The following is a 19,767-nucleotide window of genomic DNA, read 5'->3' on the forward strand; positions in this document are numbered from 1 at the left end:
TAGCTTTAACAGAATCATGCCAAGAAAGCCACCTGCAGTTGATAGTTGAACAATTTTAGGAGGTAATTTACCTTCATTTAATGTTTTAAATATATCCTTATATGCCAACTGACGTAGAGTACTATGCGAGAACCAACTTCTTGACTCGCGTATTAAAAATTCCAAAGCATTTGGGAGTTCTCCACAAGTATTGGCAGCACAAATATTTAAGGAATGACAGATACATTTAATTAGTTGCAAATTAGGAAGTGGAACTTCATCACGCAGTAAAGTAAAAAGTGATTTATTCTTTCCACACAAATTACTGGCGCCATCTGTTCCAAATCTAATTAAATTGTTAACATTTAAACTTAACTCAGTTAAAAAATCGAGGAAAATAGTTTTTAGTATTTCAGCAGTGGCTTTTTCGATTACAACAAATCCTAAAAAGTTTGTTATTATATTTGAAGCTGTTTGACTATAATATCGTATGCAAAATGCCATATACCTACTTGTAGGTACATATGTCAGTTGATTCGTCTATGATAATAGAATATGCACCATTTTAACGATCGAAATTGTAATTAATATTAATAATATTATAAACCATTATGCGATAGCGCTCTCCGACCCACGGTCCCCTCTGCCACCGCTCATAGGCGACACCGAGTTCACACACACACACATCATCATCATCACGTATGCCTAGTACCCGTGGTTCGGATGACCGGCCGACACTATATAATAATAACACCTCATTAACGGCCTATAATAATATAAAAGTGTAAAGTACACCGGCCAAACATATTTCTAACTAAATTATGCAACGATAAATTATATAATGCTGTTCGGTGAACAACACGCCCAGCCACGGCCATCTCTTGTTCATTAATTTTTCTTCGCTTCAACGGACAACATCATGGTCGAGTAGCGAAGAATAAAATCGCCGGGGGCGTCTTCGGGACGATGTACAACGGTCCAACAGCAAAGAAAGATGGTAATATGATTTTGTTAACGTTTTACGTAGTACGTACAACCCACATACAGTCACACCTTGGTCGGTGAATTAATATTATTAATTGTTAATATAGGTTCTGACATTTTGGTGTTAGTTAATATTATAAAATATGATCGTTCGTATATATATATATACTATATTCATATACCATTATTATTTATTTATACATACACTGGTAACCAATATTCGGAGCCGTGTTTGGAATTGGCATATCGTCCATTCCATATTATTATATTATGATTTATATTTATCCGTTATGTTTGCTTGTTCGGTGTCTTTCAATTGCGGCCAAGTTTTTATGCCGTATGGCTTTTCTTGGTCATAAATTAAATTTTTATTTTCTGGTATACATTAAAAAACCAACCCCCATAACGATGTTTTAATTTTTTTCCCCTTTTCCAATTTGTTTATTTATTTATATAAAGAAAATCCCGCATGCTCCGATTTTCGAATCTCGGCTGTGGATTGGCGACCTTTACCAGCGCGTCAATGTACACTCCACGCCGAATCTGGGTATGGCCTCGTGCGAGTTGTTACACCATTTCCAACATATTGAACTAATTCTTTTAAAAAACAAGGAGCTATTACATTTATTATTAATTTGGAGCATTTTGTACGATGCAATTCTAGCGTATTAAAACTGCTTGTTGGTCCATCCATGTCCTTTAAAAGTTCACCAAGATGGTCAATAGTTCGAATCAATGAATGAGAGGCTATATAAAAAGCCAATTTTAAATCTCTTATTTTCTCATCATTGGATTTTATGTGCATACCTTATCAATAAATTATTCGAATTAAGATATAGTAATTTGATTTTTTTTTAAATATAATATCTTTTTTATTACTCACCAAAAGATGTTAATGTTGGTTGTTTTTGTACTTCCAAACTATCGGCTCTTTGACTGTGCGTTTTTGTTTTTGCATGCTTTATCAGGTCAGTTTTATGCGCTCTTAATGCCGTTCTGCATAGTTTACAATACGCTTCACCTCGATCGCTATGCAAATCGGATGCTCTTTGAAGCCATCCTAAAAGAATCATCATTATTAATAATAAAATAATGTTACTACTGTATAATAATTATAATTACCAGAAAAACAAGAGAGCTTTTCCCAATCGGGATTGTATTTTTTGTATATTTTGAGTACTTGCCCATGATAATTGATCAGTGATCACTTCTATTCAACTATTTCAACTGTGTTACGGAATACGGACACAATGTACGGACAACGTACACAATTCCGGTGAAACGTTTGAGCACAAATCGGACGCAAAAGTCTAACGTAAAGTCTCTAGGTATTAAAATATTCAGTAGTCACTTGTCTTGTACCACAGAATAAAATTATTATTATTATTTATTATTATTTTTTAATTATTCTGTGATACGGATATCAATGATATCATAGTGCATAAGAGATAAGACGTGAATACGTGATTACTGATTACTATCTATTCTAACTATCAAGACTTCAATACATTCAACTGTGGGCATTTATGTCTTGAATTTTTACAATGCATGAATCTATTACACTAACTTTAACTGGAAAATCGACTGAATTGACTGCAAATTATTTTCCATCTCTAAACGTTTACGAGGATTCAGAAATAGCTTTGTTATGTTTGCAAACGTTCAATTCATTTCCAAATATTATAAATCCAATTAATAGCTGACTGAAAATAGAAGTAATTCCTTCAAGGAAAAATAAAAGTACTACACCAGGCACACCCTGTAGATTCGCCTATGGACGTAATATATCATATACACGTATAAAATACCCATGTTCTAAAATCTATGCAACATATTATTATCTTAAATCTTTACATAAATCCTTTCTTAATGTATTAACCAATAATTTCAGGTAATAAAACAAAATAATAAATGCAAACTCCCAGAATCGCAGTTTACACGCTTGACCATGCGCTCAATTTATCTCGCCGCTGAATCGAACAAATGTAACTCAAATGTAACGCAATGTAATAATGTACGGTAATGTCGTACACGCAATATATTGTTAGAAGACATAGGTACGGTACAGATGGCTTTGAAACAGACTTGCGTCCAATTAACATTTTTTTTTAAACGTTTCCAATAAGAAATTCAAAAAATATCGAAAAAAAAATGCAAAAAACAACCCGATCGCACGGTTATCATTGCCGCCGTTAAACGGTTTCGATCTACACACCTACACCGAAAAAAAATCACAATCAAATAGATAAAATTCTGGGTTAAATTGACAATAATCTTGTTAATATAGAGCCAACAATATATTACTATCATATTGATAATATTAATGTTAATCATACATATCTTGTAATTACAACAATGTTTATTATCAATTTTAAAGTCAGTATTGTACTATTAACGATTGTAATATTGTTAAATTCATAATATATATTATATTATTAACAATATTATAATTGTCAATAGTACAATACTGGCTTTAAAATTGATAATAAGCATTTTTGAAATTACAATATATGTATGATTAACATTAATATTATCAATATGATAGTAATATATTGTTGGCTCTATACTAATAAGATTATTGTCAATTCAACCCGGAATTTTATCTATATGATTGTGATTTATTGTAATAAGAGTTATATTAGTAAAATACAATAATTTTAAATTGCATTTTAATACAACCTACAATAATATCAAATACTAAGTCCTTATTTAAATAAATATAATTATACAATATTATCATTTTAAATACTTTATTTATACTGATACTTATATATCTAAATATAAGGTTGTATCATGTATATAATATATTATAACTATATATAGTTTTATATATAATATATATAATATATAATATATTTTAAAAGTAATCTATATACATAAATACATATGGCTAGAGTACATATACTACACTAAGAATTTTTATAGAATAAGGTAGGTAATAATAGGTAGTTTTATAAAATACAATTAAAACCATAAATACAAATAAAAAAAATTATTATTATTCCAAAACATTTATCAAAAACATACATTTTAAAAGTTTACAAATTAATATAAATTAAGAAATTGAAATATATGCATGGCTTACTTAAAGATGATTTTTTCCTAAATTATGACAGGTATATCACATTTTAAATAATATAGCTAATATATAATTGCATACAGTTAGAATATATATCTAATATATTTTAAAAATATTCTAAATATTTGGCTGAAGTAAGTACAAGAATATATTATATAGTATGATTTTTTTTTTTTTATAAGGTAATAGATAGTTTAATAAAATACAATTAAAACCATAGAATCAAAAGGAAAAAAATTATTATTCCAAAATATTTATTATAAAGAAAAATTTTAAATTATACTTATTAGTATAAATTAAGAAATTGAAAAATATGCATGGCTTACTTAAATCTGATAATATTTGTCCTAAAGTATGAGAAGGTGTATCAAATTTTGAGTTTATATTATAAAAAAATTTTTGTATGAATAGCCACACATAACATGATTCTGTTGGATACTCCAAATTAAATAAGTGGAATAATTTGAAACAAACATCAATTGCATTTAAAATAGTAAACACTTTATATTTAATAGAATCAAAAAAAACTACTATTTCCTTAGGATTCACTGGTGTACCAACAATTAATATAAATGGTTGAATTGGATTTTTCTCATGTTTCCGTACAGTTATATATTCTTATAATTCACACACAGAATTTTAAAAATTATAAAACTATTCTGAGAATCTCTTATAGTGTATCTAACTAAACATTTTTTTCCAGCATGATTTTTCGAAAATTTTTTGGATGTAAGTGCAAATACTCGTATAACATGTAACAAATAAAATAAAACCGTATGCATTCCATCTATAAAAACAAAATATAAATAGATATGAATAGGTAGTAAATTAAAAATGTATTTAATAAACCTAGAAAAAATACACACTTATGTTTGAATCATCATTTTTTATGGTTTCGAGTAATTTACGGCTTGTTGTGTCTTTGATTTTTTCATCCAGCATTTTTAAGATGTTTGATGATTTTTCTTCAAATACATTCATTAAATTTGGGCTATTTGGATATAATGTATTGAAATCAATGTCAACCTAAAAAATGCATTCTGGTTTTATACCAAGTAACTGGAAAATTAAAATACAACAATAATGCAGTTCTGCTAAATAAATTGTACCAGTCTGTAACCAAGAGGTTTTGTATAGCCGTTCCATTTATCGAGTATGTCACTAGTATTCAAAGCTTTTTGGATTTCATTTAGTCTAAACTTTGTGGTTGCTTTCCAGTTTCTTTCCAGCTCGGGAAATGGACAGTTGGTATCATGCCTAATTTGATCAAGGATGTAATTTATATCTTTTTCTGGATCTGTGATATATTATAAGCCATTTAGGTACATTAAAAACAAAATTAGAAATACAACATAAATAACGTTAGAGCATAAGCAAATTCCTACCAAAATGTGCATTATGTTTTCGATTATGTAATCTCTCAGGAATTTCGATGCGTGAACTAGAAGATATTAGACCACTTGATTTTAAAGTTCTCATTGAGCTGTAAAACTTTGCGTAAAGCTTTCATTTTGGGTTTTTATTAGATTCGTATTTCATAAAGTATGTGTCCTAAAATTAAAGTTTTAAATTGGTGGTAAACATTATAATTTATAATTTAATTTTAAATGGTACACCTAACACTTACTTTTACTTCTGAAGGGAACATAGCAACAATTTGATTTCCAATACAATCAGCTAAACTAACTGACATCGATAATTTATTTGTTATTATATACCTAATTATTGACAGTATCCACTAGTAATGATCTTATGTTATCATTTAATTTGTTATTTGCTTTATAATAATCAATTATCATTGTTCCAGTATTAGATGAGTTTAATATATCATTGAGTTTGATGTTAATAACATTATCAGATTTTTGTAGAGGAAAAGTTGAAGTGGTCCTTGACATTGTTATGCTTGTTACAGTATTATTTGACAGAGACTTTTGCCAATTTTCTAAATGATTACTAAATAATATTTGAATTCCAATTGGATATTTATTCAAAAGTCGATCAACATGTTCAGACTTCATTATTTTCAGTACCTTTATATCTACTAACTATTCTAATAAGAAAAAATTAATTGTAATTTAAAATTACTAGGTAAGTTTAAGTTAAGTACATATTATATTTACAATAATTATATGGTATATTAAAATATTTAATCTATGAAAATAAACCGGTGTTTCCGAATTGCGTGCGAATATCATTATTTAGGATGAATTGCGTGCGCGATTTTCTCGTGACAAGACCGAGTTGCGTGCGCGGTTTTCTCGCGACACAACCGAATTGCGTGCCGTAGATTTTTTTAAATTTACCAATTTTTAGTGCATATTTTTTTATAAGTTTATATTTTTACGAATTTAAAAAATTATAATCAATAATACATTTTGTGTTTATACATTAAAATAATATAAAAAATTGTTAAACAACGTCAAAAAATATTAGCAAACAAATACATATACAAATGATTTAAAAATATAAGTATAAAAATAATATAAAAATTAAAAATTAAACTGGCAAATTTTTGTATGCCAAAATTTCTACAAACTCCAAACGGGTTATAACTTGATCTTTATACTGACGCATAATTTCATGAATATAATTTTCCTTTTCCACAGTCATCCGTCGTTTATGTGTTTGATTTGAGCTACGCATTTTGATGTAAATGTCAGCTTGTACATTTTTTAAAACTTCTAAAAATTGAAAAATATTTGGATACGAAGAGTAGAACATACTATTGAGTTTCGAATGAAACGCTTCACAAGCATTAGTAGTACGCATTAAACTGTTAGAAAACTCCGCCCATATTGATGGTGGAAATTTACTGCTTTGTAAAATGTAATTTTTTTCAAAAAAGTCACAAAAAGCATTTAATTGCTGATTATTTGGTTTTATAGTCATAAGATCTTCAGAAAAACATTTTTGAACTTCCTCAGGTTCTAAAAAGGATAATCCAAAGCATACTTTTAAAAAATGGCCAATTTCTGATTTCTTTTTAAAGTTCTTACTTAGGCCAAGTGATTGGATTTTTCTCCACATAGTCTGGCCCAAGTGAAAGCGACAGCCTTTACGAACTACTTCGGGAAAAATCTTTGAAATTGCCAAGTGAATAGCTTGTTCAAAATCAGCGTAAATTATACGTGGTGTAAAAGTCAAATTTAATTCACCAATTTTATCTAACAAATCAGAAAATGCATCTTGATATATTTTTGTAGTTTTACCCGTTAATAAAAAAAATACTAGCGGGGTATAATTTGAATTTTTAGCTCCATGAATAATAAATAATTGATAAAATGGTTTCGGACAACTTTTAAACGTACCATCAATATATAAAACGGCACATTCAGTTAAATATTTCAAATTAGTTTGTGTTGAAAATGCTATTATATTTTTTTCTGAATTATTAATTAACAAAAATAATTCATCTCGATTTGTTTTGATTTCGCCTAAATTTGTTAGAGCCAAATGTAGTTCATCTAAATTTGTAGGCAACTTTGGAATCATACTTGAACGTGTATAGTGAATATTTTTTCTAATACGCATCGTGTCTGTAGTAGTTAGACTACTTATATCTCCTTCACGTAATTCTCGGTGTAAAATCTTACATGGCTTTTCAAACGGATCCTCCAAAGCTTTACGTTTCAATTTATTACTTACTTTTTGCCGAGTTAAAATATTGACATCGTCTTTTTCGTGGTCGTGATTTAAAACACTAAAAATAATTTCACTATTTTCATTTAATTTAAAAAATGATTTACACATACGTTTTGTGCATGCCCATCTTTGAATATTATTATTTAAATATTTGTTAAAATGAAATTTATAGCCATCAATTAAGTATAATTTTTTATTTTTCTCGCTAAACATAACACTAATTTCCATTTTGACGTTTTGACGTTTTGATCGTCAGATCGCTAACTATTAACTGATTGTCGAAAATTATAAATTGTATATATATTGTTACATACTTATCAACTTATGATCATTTCTAATCGCTATTCACTAATCTAATCTCATTCCTCGGAGAAAACCCATATAACTATCGAATTTTATTATATTTACTACAGTACAAACTCAAATGATCGGCAAAAACCGGTCGTCTATATATTCAAACTTTTACGCGTGCAATTCGAATCTGTCACGAAAAATACGCGCACGCAATTCGAACCTGTTCCGAAAAATACGCGCACGCAATTCGGTTGTCAACCAACATCGTTTTTTTTTTTGGCACGCAATTCGGATGCAGCCAAATAAACTAACCAAGTAATGTTCGATAAAGACAGCTCAGGCCCCATTCCTCTAACAATTCAGATAATGGCTGAAGGTCATCCATTGGATACTCGTATCCTTCCAATAATGGAATTGTAAGATGAGAAGGATTTTTATCTAAATCCTATTGATTTAAATCTTATTAATTATTTTAAGTGTTACTATAACTTATAAATTATGTATGTATTTGATATCTATAGTTAAAATGTATTAATTGATATTACTAAAAATATAATTAGCAATGCGCATGCAAGATGTATTAACAGTAGGTATTTTTTCCAAATAAATGGTACTACTTAACTAATAAGCTTGAAGCATAATTATTTGCAATGTCATAAAAACCTACTTCTTGTATCAATGTTTCAATATTGTCTTAACTATCCATTCTTAAATGAAAAATTTACTGTTAATCTAATAGATAAAAAGAATATTATTTACAATATATATATATATATATAATAGAGGAGACTTTTTACTTTTTTCCGAAGTCTCTTCTACAATGAATAATTTATACAAATATTAAAAGAATTCTTTTAATCGAATCATTAATTTCCCTGATGAAGATGGTGTAATATAAATGGGAGGTCCACTAAATTCATGAATTGCAAAAATTAAAAAATCATTAATAGTAGTTCTATCAAAATCAACCTCGAACGCTTCAAAATGTGAATGAAAGTTAACTATTTTAAATTGTTTAACTAATATATAAATGTTAGCATTGGGGTCATTAAAAATTATTATTTCTAAAATTTCAAATAAGCACATTTCATCTATACATTTTGTCAAGTAGTATCCTTTTTTGTAAACAGTACCCAAAAATTCTATTTGACTATAACAAACAAAATTTAAAGATGTAACAGCAAGAGTGCTACATATTTTATCTACATTTAAGCTTCTTATTCTATGTTTTGGTTTGAATATTACTTCTTGAGTGTTAGGTTGTAACAGACTGTGAGCAAATTTATATTGATATTTTCTTGCTAAGGTAAGTGTGATATTTTTTCGCGATTATGTTGCACGAGCATACATTTTTATTTCTTTATGTTTTCCTTCATACCTAAAGCACCAGTAATGCCTTGGCGGACCTGAATTTAGTATAATTGTAGGATAATGAATTAAAAAATGGTGCTTAGGTTTTAATGTATCATTAAAGAGTCTGATATACATTGAATTGTGCTGACTAATTAATTGTGCAAGATACTTAATTTTGCTACCACTAAAATTATATGAAAGAAGTATATCAATTATCTTAATTAGGGTTAAGTAAAAAAATTCCATACTTCATCGTTTTCTGGACAAAAGTAACACGGGGCGAAAGTAACATACTCAATTTCTTATTCCATGATAATTATTTAAAACCAGTATGTAGTGTATTATTTGCACCATTATACGGCGCATATTTGCACATATTTTTTTTGTCGTAGTCACATTTTTCTTATCACAAAAAGAACAAAAACTGATATCGCCAAACAAAAGTGATAAAAAAATTGTTAACAGTTTTTAAAAAAAAAAATTCAATTTTAACACTAGAAGAACACTTAAAACATTTACATCTGCCAAAAGTTGTCCTTTTTCTTTTGCAACTATCACAAATGTTGAATCAGGTATGTTTAATACTTTTTTAATCTACATAAAAAAAAATGTCTGTATGGGGTCTGAAGTAACATTATACAGGGTGATTTTTTTATCATGAACCACTCAATATTTCAAAAAGTATCAATGTTTTTGAAAATATTATTTTACAAAGTTTCATGTTGTTAAAAAAACAACGTTTTTATTAAAAAATTATGTTTTTAAATATTTTTTATCATTATAATTTTTTAAGTTTTTTACTTTTTTGAATGACAACCTAGAGTTTTAATTTCATATCCCAAAGCAGAATATTTTTCTAAGTATTTTGATACGTAAAAATCGAATTTTGGACGAGTAATTTATGAGTTATAAGTATTTAAAGTTTAGATTGGTAGAGTGGAGTGGTACGGGGTTACCCCGCAAAATGTTTTTCCACTACTCCACTTCTCTAAACTTTAAATACTTATAACCCATAAACTACTCGTCCAAAATTCAATTTTTACGTATCAAAATACTTAGAAAAATATTCTGCTTTGGGATATGAAATTAAAACTCTAGGTTGTCATTCAAAAAAGTAAAAAACTTAAAAAATTATAAGGATAAAAAATATTAAAAAACATAATTTTTTAATAAAAACGTTGTTTTTTAACAACATGAAACTTTGTAAAAAAAATTTTCAAAAACATTGATACTTTTTGAAATAATGAGTGGTTTATGATAAGAGAATCACCCTGTATTTATAAATAGCTTATATTATTTTACTATGTTTTTCTTATGAATTCATTTTCATTTATTTGAGTATTTTGCTAATATAGCTTACAGAAATGTCACGTACACTTGTTTTGTTAATTTTCTTACAAATTTTTACTGTCGAGACTGACTATTATATATGCTATGTACTGACGTCCCGCTGAGACATCTAAACACGCATATACACGTAGATATGTATAAGTGACCCTGGGGCGTATGATTTCGCCAACCAATTCTATTGTGTAGGACATCAATAGTTATATCGAAGGCCAAACTTCTAGCCTTTCCAAAATATTACTATAGTAATTAGATATACGAAATATTAAATATGAAATCGTAGTATTGACAGGCGTAACTAGAGATATGATGAATGTCGTCGGGTTATTGAGATTACGTATCGCGAATAACCAGGATGTGGACCGACCGGTCGCATGGGCGTGGGAAGCTGCGATATTAAAATAATACACGCGTACGCTTTTGCACGACTCGGCCATGGACACATACGTATCTTATCGATAGGAGAGGAAACGCAGAGAGTAGGACTATCTGGACTATATAGGAGAGCCCCGATTAGACCCAATTCAGACGTGAGCCACCAGAGTCAGAACAAGCACCTTCACGCCAGACACCAGTCCAATTTAATTATTCGGACTTAGAATATTTTACAATTAAATCAGTTGTGCAGTAAAAGTGTTTTATTTACATAGTAATCAAATAAATATCTAATAAATTAATCACAAATTAAGTGGTTATACTTATTACACCCAATCCATCTACCTCAACACCAGTCGTTTGTCCTCCTGTATGCTGGGACGCTACAAATTTGGCGCAGTCGGTAGGATTTTCCATCAACGGGAAGCTGAAAATTTTTTGTTTTCAACTTCACGGAGGCAACTCACCCAAGAGTCACGTTTGGAGGACTGATCACCTTCCAGCAACTCCGGGAAAAAGAGAATCTACGTAGCAAGCAGCTAGAGCAGTCAGGACAACAACAAGAGCAACAATGGAAGCAACTCAAGCAGTGACAGTATTGTGAGTTGTAGTTTAAGTTTTGGGGTACTTATTTATGTAGGAATTTTAATTATAAGGCTCTGTCACGTCTCCTTTGGATCTGTTAGGACCATCGTATAAAATTTATTGTGAAGGTGTATATATATATATATATTATCTACTTAAAGAAATAATATGGTAGGTAATGTATAAAAGTGTAGGAAAATTTTGAGAAATATATATATGTTATCTACTTAAAGAAATAATATGGTGGGTAATGTATAAAAGTGTAGGATAATTTTGAGTATATAAAGGGTATATGTACCGATAAAAGTGTTATAAAGAGAATAAATGAGTATAAAGTGAATTTAAATAAATGTTATATGAGGATAATTTTGTGGTATACATTAATATGAAATGAATATAAGTGAAAATAAATGAGAATAATTTGGAGATATAAAAGTGAATATAATATAATTGAGAAAATAATAAAGAGTATATATATAATTGGAATTACGCGCGTAATGTCATATAATAGATTGAATTGAAATAAAGAGATATTGAGTTAAAAAAATAATTGAGAGTTTATTAAATGGTAGTTAAACCATAATTTTTGTGATTTTGAGAAATATTGATATAAATGGATAATTGAGTTTTAAAAAGAAGAAATAAATAAGTGAATAAATATTTGAAATAAATGTGCGCACATACATATATAAGTTGAATTAAAAGAGAAATACCAAAGAGTAAAATTGAATAAAGTGTAATTGAGAAAAGATATATAATAGAGTAGCTTAGGGGCCCTAGAATAAGCATTATATTAAATAAATTAGTGAGAAATAAATCGTAGTGAATATTGGAGTATTGGGTAATAAATATTATAGTTACTATTAGTAGGTAATTAAATTAAGAATTTCAAAATAAATATTTTGAACAGTTATAGAATTAATAATAAATAGTGGTTATTAAATAAATAGTGATAGAATAGTTAGCGAAATTAGAATACAATTTAGGTATTTAAATTTTAGGCACATAAAATAAATAAATAATTTTATTTAAATAATTGTACTAAATGAATAAAATATACATTGATGAATAAAAATTTGGGAGATACGTCAGAGAATCCGACAGGGAATTTAACGGAAATAATTAACGATAGTACTGCGGACATAGGCGTACAGGTAGGAGAGGCAAGCGGTGCTAGCGTAGTAGCTGCCGAAACAAATATAGTAAAAATCGAAGAGTTAATCGATTTGAATAAAACAATTGAATACCCGAGTCCACAATATTCTGACCAAGATAGGTATTTAAGAACAGCTAAGGGAATAGCTTGGGTAGATTTAATTGAGACACCGAGTAGTTTACCTAGAAGAGGAGGAACTCGATCTGATCCGGGGGTAGTACACACGGAATTAGTCGCAGAAAAACGAACCAGAAAAGTTAGTAACGCTACACTAGAAATGGAATTCGATAAAGCTACGTCCCTTATACCGATATGTACGGGCGCGAATAATGTCGCGGAATTTATTAATACGTGTGATATTGTTGTAAAAGCAGTAGATAAGGATAAATTAGACTTGTTAGTTAAAGTAATAAATTCGAAGTTAGCCGGAAATGCTTTAGAAGCATGTAAATACCGCGAGACTAGTACATGGAATAGTATAAAGTCAATTTTAAAGGGAGCTTTTGAACATAAGTCATCTGAGAGGACGCTGACTTTAGGGTTACACTTTGCGCGTATGAAAGAAAACGAATGCGTCGCGGAGTACGCGAGTCGAATTGAAGAAATCTATTATAAATTATGTACAATTGCAACAGAGAAATTAAATGAAGCCGAAGCCAAAATCTATAAAAGTCAACTTAAAAATCAGGCATTAATAATTTATGTTAACGAGTTACCAAAACATTTAAATCTTGCACTAAAAGCTAGGGATCCAAAAACTTTAGAGGATGCTATGCAGGTAGCGAAAGACGAAGAAACCGAATATAACGCTAATTTAGATGTAGAAAAATTATGGAAAAACTTGGAAAGACAAGATTTAAACGGGGGAAATGTACTTGAAAATAAGTTTAGGAAACAAGGAAATGATAATAATAGTAACAAACAAAATTTTAATCGCGGAAATAATAGATACAATAATTATAACAACGGGTTTAACGATTCTAATAGGCGAACTAATAATAACGTATATAATAATGCATTCGATAAAAATTTTAATCGGAACGGATATAATAACGGAAGACAAAACCAGAGCAATTTTAATCAGCGTAATAATAATCAAAACAGGATATCACCAAATAACGCAGGATGTTATATCTGTGGCGGCACAAATCATTTCGCACGAGATTGTAGGCAGGCAGGTCAAAATCTGAGACAAAACATTAATATGAATAGACAACAAATTCCAAATTTCAATCCGCGTAGAAACAACAATAGTAATAATAACGTGGAACCACTGAGTTGCACATATTGCAATAAAAGAGGACACGAAATTTCGAGTTGTTACACAAAACAGCGAAACGATAGGAATAACGCAAATTCGTCGGGAAACGCTTAGATGCCAACCTCGAGTGGGGTGAGATTGGTACATCAAATAATCGATTCAGAACCCTCACAGAGCGATGCTTACGCATTTCAACAGCTATAATTCAAAATCATATAATGTTACAATCACCTAGTTTTAATACAGAAAACGTTCAATTACTATTAGACACGGGTAGTGATTTAAATTTAATAAAAATAAATAAATTAGCTAATAACACGATAATAAATGAAAATGAGAAAATTTATCTAAAAGGCATAAACGAAAAAATAGTTCCTACAATTGGACGTACAATAATTACATTAATAATAGATAAAAACGAATTTAAAACTGACTTTTTTGTAGTAGATAAACAGTTTCCGGTCGATAAGGACGGAATACTAGGACAGAAATTTCTGATAGAAAATAAAGCTATAATCGATATCGCAAATAGTACATTAACAATAAAAGACAAAAATGACTTTAACGAAAATAAAATATGTTTCACATTAAAACCGCGAACGGAAACGGTGGTTTGCATACCGATTGCAGATCCCGATATGGAAAATAAAAATATTTTAATAAATAAACAACAATTATCAGAGGATGTGTATTGCGCAAATATATATAATACGGTTAAAAATGGCGAGATTACAGTTAGTGTATTAAACATATCAGAAATAGCACAGGAAGTAAAAGTAGCGCAGATTAATAAAATATCATATGAATATGACGTGGATACAGATAATCACGAAATAAAAAATATAGTTCATGATAATGCACGCGTAGATAAAATAAAAAGTCTTATTAGGAGTGACCATTTAAATACAGAAGAACGTGAAACGATAATAAAAATTTGTGAGCAATATGCCGACATATTTTATTTAGAGAACGATTATTTAACTATGACAACAGCGGCAGAACACGTAATCAAATTACCTGTTGACCAAGCCCCAGTTCATCGAAAACCATATAGGCTACCGCATGCGCAGTTACCTATAATTGAGGCAGAACTTGCGAAAATGGAAGAAAACGATATCATAGAACGGAGTATGAGTCCGTTTAACGCACCACTCTTATTAGTGAAAAAGAAGGCAGACGCGTCAGGGAAGGAAAAGTTTCGAGTAGTTATAGATTTCAGGGCATTAAATAATATTACCTTAAACGAATTCCACCCTTTACCGAATATCACAGAGATTCTAGACCAACTAGGTCAATGTCAGCTTTTCACTCTACTCGACCTTCAAGCGGGATACCATCAGGTACCTTTAGCAAAAGATTCTAGAGAGCTTACGGCCTTTTCAATAGGTCAAGGTCATTACCATTTTAAGCGATTAGTAATGGGATTGGCGTCAGCACCCAGTACGTTCGCACGTATGATGGCAAACGTTTTATCGGGACTAATTGGAGTAAAGTGTTTAGTTTATTTAGATGACATAATAATATACGCGAAAAACTTAAGTGACCATAACAATAAATTAATTAGCGTGTTCGAAAGATTACGCATACATAATCTAAAAATAGAACCAGATAAATGTGAGTTTCTAAAACGAGAATGCCTGTTCCTGGGACATATAATTTCGGAACATGGAATTAAACCAGACCCAAAGAAAGTTACTGCAGTTCTAGATTTTCCAATACCAAAGAATGTAAAACAAATAAAAAGTTTTCTAGGACTTAGTGGATATTACCCGGAAGTTTATAGAAAATTATAGTTCGATAGCTAGACCGATGACTAGGTTGTTAAAGAAAGATGTAAAGTTCGATTGGGACGATGATTGTCAACAAGCGTTTGATAAATTAAAAACATTACTTTGTTCAGAACCAATTTTGCAATACCCAGATTTTACGAAAGAATTTATACTTGCGACCGACGCGAGTGGGAAAGCGCTAGGAGCAATATTATCACAGGGAAAGATAGGGAGCGATCTACCTACATCATACGCGTCTAGGACGTTGAGTCAGTCGGAAGCGAATTATTCAACAACGGAATTAGAATGTTTGGCAATTATATTTGGGGTTAAACATTTCAGACCATATCTCTACGGTAGAAAGTTTACGATTCTTACAGATCATCGACCATTATCTTGGTTGTTTAACTTAAAAGATCCTTTATCTAAATTAGCAAGGTGGAGAATCGAATTGGAACAATATACATATGAAATTAGGTATAAACCAGGTGTACAAAACGCGAATGTAGACGCGTTAAGTCGGATGTATAATATTAAAGAAATAAAAGATGAAAGTTACGCAAACTTTCTTGAAAAATCGGAAACTATGATAATAACCAATAGAAACGTGAAAGAGGTACACGGTGAACTAATAGTCACCAAATGAATACAATATAGTGTCAGAAATAGAAAAGTATTATAATTTTAGGTCAGGAATAAATTACGAACTAAAACAAAGATTTGGAAAGGATAAAACGCTAAAATCGAATAAGGATATCGGGGGCGTTGTAAAATTTAAAACGGACGATAGATATATAATATTTTTGATAACAAAAAGTAAACAAAAGCAGTTAGCGACGTATGATAATATGCATCTCGCATTATTGAATTTAAAATATTTCTGCGAAAAACATTCATTAACTAAGTTAGCTATGAACCAGTTAGGGCGGAAAGACGGTTTAGATTGGGCAAAAGTTCGATCTATGATACGATATGTATTTCGTAACACAAACATCGAGATAATAATCTGTACTAAATTAGAATACAGTAAGGAGGAAAAATTAGTTATTTTTAAACAATTTCATGATTCTTTACTAGGATGTCACGCAGGAATACATAGAACATATAAAAAAATTAAACGGCAATTTAACTGGCCAAATTTAAAGCAGGAAGTAAAAGATTACATAAAAGGTTGTGCTTCATGTCAGGCGAATAAAACTACTAACAAACATCATAGAAGTCCCATGGTAATCACTACGACAAGTTTTAAACCATTCGAAAAATTATTAATGGACATTGTAGGACCATTAATAGAAACTGAATCAGGTTTCAAGTACATACTTACTTTTCAAGACGATTTGACAAAATATTCGTTGGGAGTCCCGTTACATGACCACACGGCGAATACGGTAGCGAACGAATTTGTTACTAAGTTCGTATGCGTGCATGGAATACCTCAAACGATTTTAACAGATCAGGGCACTGATTTTCTTAGCAAAATCTTTTCAAAAGTATGTAAATTACTAAAAATTAACAAAATAAATACAAGTCCTTATCATCCACAAACCAACGGTAGTTTAGAAAGATCACATAGAACTTTAGCCGAATATCTAAGACATTACGTAGATAAAGATTTAAATAATTGGGATCAATTACTGCCTTACGCACTATTCGTATATAACTCGACAGAACACACCGCAACTAATTACCAACCATATGCGTTGTTATATGGAAGAGATTTAGATATACCAGTAAAATTAAAATGTAATCCAGAACCTAGATATAATTATGACGATTATGTATTCGATCTAAAACAGAAAATGCAAGAGTCACATAAAATCGCGAGAGAAAGATTAATACAAAAGAAAATGAAATCTAAAAGTCATTATGATAAAAAGGTTCACAGTGAAGACTTAAGGATAAAAGATCTAATATTACTTAAAGATAAAACCCAAAAGAATAAATTAAGCTCGTTATGGAAAGGACCATATGAAATTCTAGAAGTACTAGATAGTGAAAACACTGAAAACGTGGTAATAGCGCGAGGTAGACAGCAGGTCACCGTGCATAAGAACGATGTAAAGAAATACTATGAGACCATGGTATAAAGTAAATATGGAAAAAAAAATAGATAGTTAAATATTGTATATAGAAAAAATGGTAGACATAAGTAATAATAGAGTAGTACGCAATTAGTGAAATTAGATATAGATATAAGTAGTAAATAAGTGAAGAAATGAAATAATAGTAAAAAGAAGATATTTGCATAAATAAATAGGTATAAACCCACAATAGTAATAAGAAAATGTACTATTATAGATTAATGATCGTAATGGCAGCCCACGGGGACTCAGACATTCTGGACGAGTCAAGTGTGCGAACTAAAATATATTATAAATACACGGCGGGTAACGTAATTATCAAAAATGTGACGGAAACTCAACATAATGATATATTAATACCTTATATGTATGGACGGAGGTGTAACTTAAACAAGTTGCGAATTAAGTGTACTACGTCAAGTGGCGATGACATGGAAGTAGGAGTAAGAGATCACCCAAGAATGATGGCGCTAGAAAGGAAGTGTGTATTGGTTATAATGAGTTTAGATGGTAAAGAGGATACGACCGTTATTGCTAATAACCTTTACTTAATGCACCACCTATTGGATTTGGAACCGGTAATGGAAATACAGACTACAGAAGCAACAGAAGTGGCACAAGGGGGAACTGAAGTGAAGAAGAGATCCCTACCTGATAGTTTGAACTCTACCACCGTTACGAATAATATGAATGAAACAGCCAGGACAGAATCAATCATCAATTCGACATTATCAATAGCTGAGGCAACGAAATCAGTTAATGGAACGAGTTTGGTTAAGCAAGACAACGCGACGACCACTACTATGACGACACGAACGGATAATGCCACTAAACTTACGACCGATAATCCACCCACAACTAGAGTAAAGAGGGGGACCACGCAATATACGCCAAGTTTTATGATCAAGGTACCACAAAGAACCACGGACGCTGGACAGAACAGTCACAAACATACTAAATTTTACGACGCATCTGATGATGAAATAATTAATAAATTGAATACAGACGACAACGGTATCAATAACACGAATAGTATATTCGAAACTGTGTATACAGAGAAAGAAAAGAGCGATAAAAAGGCAAAAACTAATGGGAATATAAATCTTTTAAACTACATGGTCTATTTTTAACAGGATCATTGTTAATGACGACTATATTATTAGCCCTTTTTATTAAATGTAATTATAGATGTGTAGGGGAGACCGGGGCTAGTTGACACACTTTATACAATTTTTCTTTCCACGATCAGAATTTCCATTTTAAATACTCAAATTTGTATGTATCCTTTCATTAACATGTAAGCTATGAAATCGTATCATTATATAGTCTAAATATTTAACCCTTTTTTGTACAAAATTTAAAATGTAAAATAAAATTTTTGTGTCAACTAACCCCGGAATCGGGGTTAGTTGACACAGGCATTGGGGCATATTGACACAAAATTAAACAAACTAATTTTGTATAACAAATTACTGTATTATAACAAATATTAAATATTTTTGATTGATAATAATTAAAAACAGGTATTAACCTTAAAATTAATATTTTCATAAACTCATTTTAAGAAATTATATAAAAAAAACTAATAACATTTTTTGTAAAAACAAAATAATAATAATACATAATAGATTATAAGAATAATACATTTTTAAAAATAACTTGAAACTTTTTTGACTTAAGAAAAATATTGAACTGTATTAAAATTATAAAATTAAAAATTTTAAATTCTCTAGAAAACTAATCTATGTCGTCATCTGAGTCACAGTGTTGACAAATATATCGATCTTCTTGACTGGTGCATGCTTCGTGAGACCAATTTTTGCATTTAACGCATTGAACCCATTTTTCTTTGGGGCGACTGG

At 30.0% G+C, this 19,767-nt stretch overlaps 1 pseudogene; it reads right to left on the reverse strand.

Annotated features, from left to right (window-relative positions):
* Positions 1–1,483: 1,483 nt before the first annotated feature.
* Positions 1,484–6,060, reverse strand: LOC149059318 (uncharacterized; annotated as a pseudogene).
* Between the last annotated feature and the right edge of the window lie 13,707 nt (positions 6,061–19,767).

This window comes from Diuraphis noxia, unplaced genomic scaffold, assembly GCF_037042655.1.
Source record: "Diuraphis noxia isolate RWA-SAM2 unplaced genomic scaffold, SU_Dnox_SAM2 contig0001, whole genome shotgun sequence".
NCBI classification, from domain to species: Eukaryota; Metazoa; Arthropoda; class Insecta; order Hemiptera; family Aphididae; genus Diuraphis; species Diuraphis noxia.